We start from the raw sequence: 6,000 nt of genomic DNA, 5'->3' as shown, positions 1-6,000 counted from the left end.
TTATGTGTGATTATATTTCAGCAAACAGGAAATAAACCACTCATGCCACGCCACTTAATCTAAATGATGAGAGCATATGTCACCATCTGTGAATCAGACAACTATGAAACATTGTGTGTCCGTGATCATAAAAGGAGAATCCCAGAGCATTTCTCCTGGATTAACGAATGTGCTGGCCTTGACTAATGCATTTTCAAATCTTTCAAGAAATGTAAAGTATGTACTATAATACCTGGAAACACTTTGGTTCTGCCTAAGATAGCTGAGTACCGAGCCTATTAGGGTTACTCTGCCAACCAAATCCTCTCAGTCCAGCTTTCTATGGAAAGGGAAATTATGGACTTGCATACCTGGGAATTTCCCAGAAAAATGCATTAATACATAGTTAAATTGATGAGATGAAATGGTTCACCTCAACTCACCTACATGCCGCTTGAGATGCTAGCCTGGGTTTGTCAAGAGTGGAGCAGCATGAGGTGGAGTTCAGCTGGCTCACTCTTCATCTCCAGCAGGGACGCCATCAGAGGAGTACAGCCAATATGGCCCTCATGGAACTTCACTGTCCCTACCCCTTCTGTCTTGCTTATGCAGTATATAGAGCCATGTCAGGAGCAGGAAGTGCTAGATAATGTTCAAGCTGTCACATGACTTAACTCCTGCTGCTGAGCACTGATCTACACACTGGACCCATAACAAGGGCGAGGGATGGGCACAAAGGGGGATGCAAAGAAGGTTATACAGATGGACACTAGGTGACAAATATTATGGACCATGGGGAGAGAGGAGACAGAGGTGTATAAATACTGGTAGGGGAGGAAGGCAGTGTGGTATGAGCACTGGGAAGAGGGTAGCAGATAGGTATGGACACTGGGAGGAGAGGCAGGAGCACTGAAGGGACAAGACAATGGAAATAGAGGAGTGGGAAATGGGGGACCAGGCACATACACCTGTACTGGTCTTCTACAAAGTTCCTGATGGCTGCCCTGATGTCTAATATAATGTTTTTGGTCCTCTACATTCCATACGGATGCACACAAGTACTTCCTATACATAGTGGTGGAGTCCAGGCCCTGACCGGGTCCTGGCTTTACTCGTGGTGTGCCACTCTTCAGTTTACCCACCTCTAAACCTAATATGTGAAGCACAAATATTAATAGGGGATAAAACATCAAGTATTGTTCAAGGGCAGCATTAATGTTCTCTTAGTGGATGGAATACAGCGGGATTAATGAATAAAGTTCAGCTAGTAAAGTACATTGTTCTAAGATAATAGGTCAAGGACCTTTGTCAAGAATGTCTGCCTCTATTCTAATGGGACAGAATCACATTGTCTTTCCAAGAGCTGTTCTCTTGTTAATCAAGTTGCTGCGGATAATGAATCAATTGCGTATCTCTGGGCACCCAAGAGTCAACAACTGTTTAAATACCCATTTACAAACAGAAAGTTAATAGGTATTTGTATTTACAACAGAAATACAGACATTACATATACATAACAAATTACAATTAAGTGGAAATAAACTATAATTAATGCAACATTTACAGTTCAAGAGAATGATGCAAACCCAAACAACATGCAGTGGGAGAGGTGTACAATTATATCATAATAAGCAGATCATTTACCTAGCGCTGTGTAAACACTTAAAGCAGCTTAATATGTACACAGTGGGAAAATCTCCAAGGAGCTAATAGCTGCTCTGATTCTATTAACATGCAGTAAAAGCCAAGATACATTCAGAAGTATCCATTTAAGTATTTGTATATCTATAATATGTCCCCTTCAGCATACCAACAATGTTTTGCTTCCAACTTTGTAGGAACAGTTTGGGAAGGCTATTCCTGGATGACTGCCCCAGTGCACAAAGCAAAGTCCATAAAGACATGTTGGATGAGTTTGGTGTGAAAGAAGTTGACTGACCCTCAAAGAGCCCTGACCTCAACCCCATTGTGATGAACTGGAACAGAGATTGCGAGCCAGGCTTTCTCCTCCAACATCAGTGCCTGACCTCACAAATGCCCTACTGGATGAATGGGCAAAGATTCTCCAATATCTTGTGGAAAGTCTTCCCAGAAGAGTGGAAGCTGTTATGAGTGCAAAGGAGGGACCAGCTACATATTAATGTCTATGTATTTAGAATGTAATGTCATAAAAGCCGCTGTTGGTGTAATGGTCAGATGACCCAGTACTTGTGTTCTTATAGTGTGTGTGTGTATATATATTTTTTTCATAGTTGTCAGTTGTCTCCACAAGATCATTTTTTTGTTACTAAGGTTTGATCATTTTAAGGGTGTTGATTCACATCAGGTATGCCCTATACTATGTTAATCAAATGAACAGTAGCAGACCCTTCATTTCATATTATTTCTTCTGAAGGTTTAATTATATAAAAACAACACAGAAACCTGTTAGATTTTTCAGCTTCTATGGCAACAACCTATTAGTGCCTACTCATGTCACATGATAATTAAATCTTCTCAAAAAATTGAATGAAACTATATTATATTGGATTAAAGAAGTATTTCTATGAAGGGCTTTCCGCAGTACAAGAAATAATGTTCCTTACATTACAAATTCAATAAAACTCACTCAAACTTAATGTATGCTACCAAAATCATTAGCGTCTTTGACTCTAATACATAGACTGCTGAAGTATGTGATATAACTATTTTATTTTATTACACATTATAGTGCTTGCATGACAGGTAAGGTTCTAGGTGACCAGTATTCACAATCCACAGCAACTCTTCTTCATGCTGTCTACTAATTATTTTTTCTAGCTTCCCGTCTATTCCACATTCTGATGGGACCTTAATTTAAAGTTGCTATTTAAATTCTCATATCTGCCTGCAGGCCCATTTTTCCAGCTCATTCATTTAGTTATTGCCTTTTTTCATAAGAATCGGCACTATATTCTACACAGTGGAATAATAGTATCAAGGCTTGTAATTATGAATGTATGCAATATAGCTATTCAGTTGACAAAGCCAGAATAGGTAGTCACAAAGTGTGGTTCCTTTTGACGGTCCAATGGACATCACATCTATTTGAACTTTACACGCCCTTTGAAATATCCTTTAGAAGGTTCATGTTATGAAGAAAAAATATATAGCCAGTGGCTGTAAGTCATTTAGGGCTTAACGTATATATAGGCAACAGAGGTTTTGATAAATGTAGCCAATATTTGCAGGGATAGTTTGTTTACTGTGAGGCAAAGACCTGGGCTAAGGTCCTTGTGATAAAGCTGTAGCAGTAAAAAGATGCCTTGTAAATCACTAAGGGAATCCTCTATGTGACCGGACTGTAGAATTTGGAAAAATGCTAAATAAGTACAAGAAGTGGTCATGGCCATACCTGGGAACTCTCCAGGTTTCAACTGGAGACTCCGGGTGAAGAGCAGCCACATTGGGTCACCACTGTGATACTCAGAGTTGCGGGCATTGCGACACTCCCCACTCACTTACCTTCCAACAATAGAAATGTGTTTGTGACTTTGGTGGGACCTCCAACCTGCATTCCATAAGGGGGGCTCCAGGTAGCTGGAGCCAGAAAGTTCCCAGGTATGGTCCTGACCATGGAAGCTTTAATATTCAGATAATATTCACCAGTTATAACTGAAATAGTGGCCTTAAAAGGACTTAAAACACCTTTGCCTATGATTAGATTTGATGCAGGGCTGGATTTCATACTAGGCAGATGGGAACAGACACCTTTATTTTGCTCCCTTGAACGAAGCCAGTCCACTTTCTTCCCTTTCCCTCAGTCTTCGCTCATTGTATGCTTATACCCTCCTAAAAGCCATTTTTACTTTTTTTTGAAAACCACTTTTAAACATGGGGTAACCTCTGTTATACAGAAGAACTCAAATCAGCACTAAAATGTTCACTAAAGCAGGATTGTGCAATTTGCAGGGCAGTTAATGAGTCTTCACACATCTAATGTTATTTGGTACCAACTCTTATAAAGGCCTGAGCTGGCCCTGTATAATGTATAGTTTAATAAATAAGATGACTTTTGAGAAATCTCTCTGATTCAATTGTGTGTTATACAGCAGCAACAAAGCTCTTCTTTCAGGAGACATTTGTCAAGGTTTAACAAGGTTTGTCCTTCATAATGCATGGAGAAGTTATTGAACCGCATTGGCAACCATTCCCCCCCAAGCCATGTGAATGTGCCCAAACGCAACAAATAATAATGATAAGGTTAATTCTGGGACTCTTCCTCTTTACTGCGGGTTCTTTGGAACCCCAAAGCTGAATATCCGTCATGAGGAACGTTGCTGACATAAAGAAAGTCCATTCTGGAAGAGATTAACAGGGAGCAAATAATAATTGGAATTCTTATTGACAGTCTCCATAGTGAAGTCACACTTTAAAATAACACGTGAGATTAGCTAATTTTTCAAGCCAACAACCTAAAGGGAGAAAATGGCTTAAAATAGGTGCCATTTAAAGAAAATGAAGGCTCCAAAAGCAAATTGTTCCCCTTTTAAAGTGTGAAATGACAAAACATGTTTGTTGCAAAGTGGCTATGCCCTTCTCCTATAGTCAGTTTTAAACATATACCTTTACGACGAACGCAGTGTGATAGCAAGTCCTGCCTCCCTGCTAATAATATAGTAAACTTCCAAACACAACGCGGAGCCCATTCACCTAAGCAAGCCATATAATTCTGAAATATTTGTTAAATGTCATGCTAATTTTCACAGGACTTGAAAATCATTCATTGTTGTAGTAAATGGACTAAAAAAAAACATTTTCTTTTGTAAAATGCTAATTTAGATACTTTTGTGACAAATAGTGATCTGTTGATGCCCTTACAGTCACTTAAAGGTGTAGATACTAAGGCAAGCAGGTACATCCCTCTTCATTAGCGATTCCTTAATCCGATCTTGAAGAGATCTTATGAGCCCAAACTGCTGGGGCCTTAGGGACTGGATTTAGGAAACATGGCTCAACAGCTTTGGATTTGGTTTGATACACTAGATTGGAAAGGAGGACAACACTAACTGTTTCTATGGATTTGGAAATTTGGATTTCTAACCTACTTATTTCAAGAGCTTAATTTACACTTAGGTGGCCCATGGGGATAAATAACTGGGGGTCTTCACAGGAAATTGTAAGCATGCTCATAAAATGTGCAGGGAATAAAGTGCCGATAGAAAGCAGATAGAAAGTAGTAACCACAACATTTCCTCCCATGGTTTCACTAAAACAGGAACATGATTAAGTGTCTTAGTGGAGAATCCATGCCTGCTTTCATTATAAGCTCGCAAGAGCAGGCTCTTCTGCTTCTGTACCAGTATGGACACCTGGGGACCTTCCAAGGCAGGCTTCCTGAGCTCTCCCTCTTCTGAGGCAGTGGTGTGATGAGGGTTAGCATTAAACAGGGTGGGAGTTGGAGGAGTATTGGGCAAGGCATGGGCAAACAATGCTCCCCTGCCTCAGAGAAAAAGGAGAGTATCCTGGACTCCAGGTCAAAGAGAACGGTTCCGGGGTATGCCAGCATGTTTTAACATCTATTAATGTTATTGTGAATTCTGCATACTGCCAATTTGAATATTATTGCATTTCAAATAATGATGTTCTAGTTTAGAGCATCGGTATGCAAATACTCACTGTTTCAATTTCACATGGATTAGATGAGTTAATTTAAATATTATTTTGGTGCACAGTATTGTTCATACAGACTCTGTAGATCTGGAGTGGGAAATAGCTTTACCCATTGATCAAAGGTGCTGTTTAACCTACTCTTTAAATCAACACTTCTGTAACTAAGTACTGTGTTAGATCAGATATATATACACTGGCCACTTTATTAGGTACACCTTGCTAGTATCGGGTTGGACCCCCCTTTGCCTTTAAAACTGCCTTCATTCTTCGTGGCATACTTTCTACAAGGTGTTGGAAACATTCCTCAGAGATTTTGGTCCGTATGGACATGATGGAATCACGCAGTTGCTGCAGATTTGTTGGCTGCACATCCATGATGCAAATCTCCCG

Source organism: Spea bombifrons, chromosome 5 (assembly GCF_027358695.1).
Source record: "Spea bombifrons isolate aSpeBom1 chromosome 5, aSpeBom1.2.pri, whole genome shotgun sequence".
NCBI lineage: Eukaryota > Metazoa > Chordata > Amphibia > Anura > Pelobatidae > Spea > Spea bombifrons.
Note: the sequence above shows the minus strand (reverse complement) of the source record.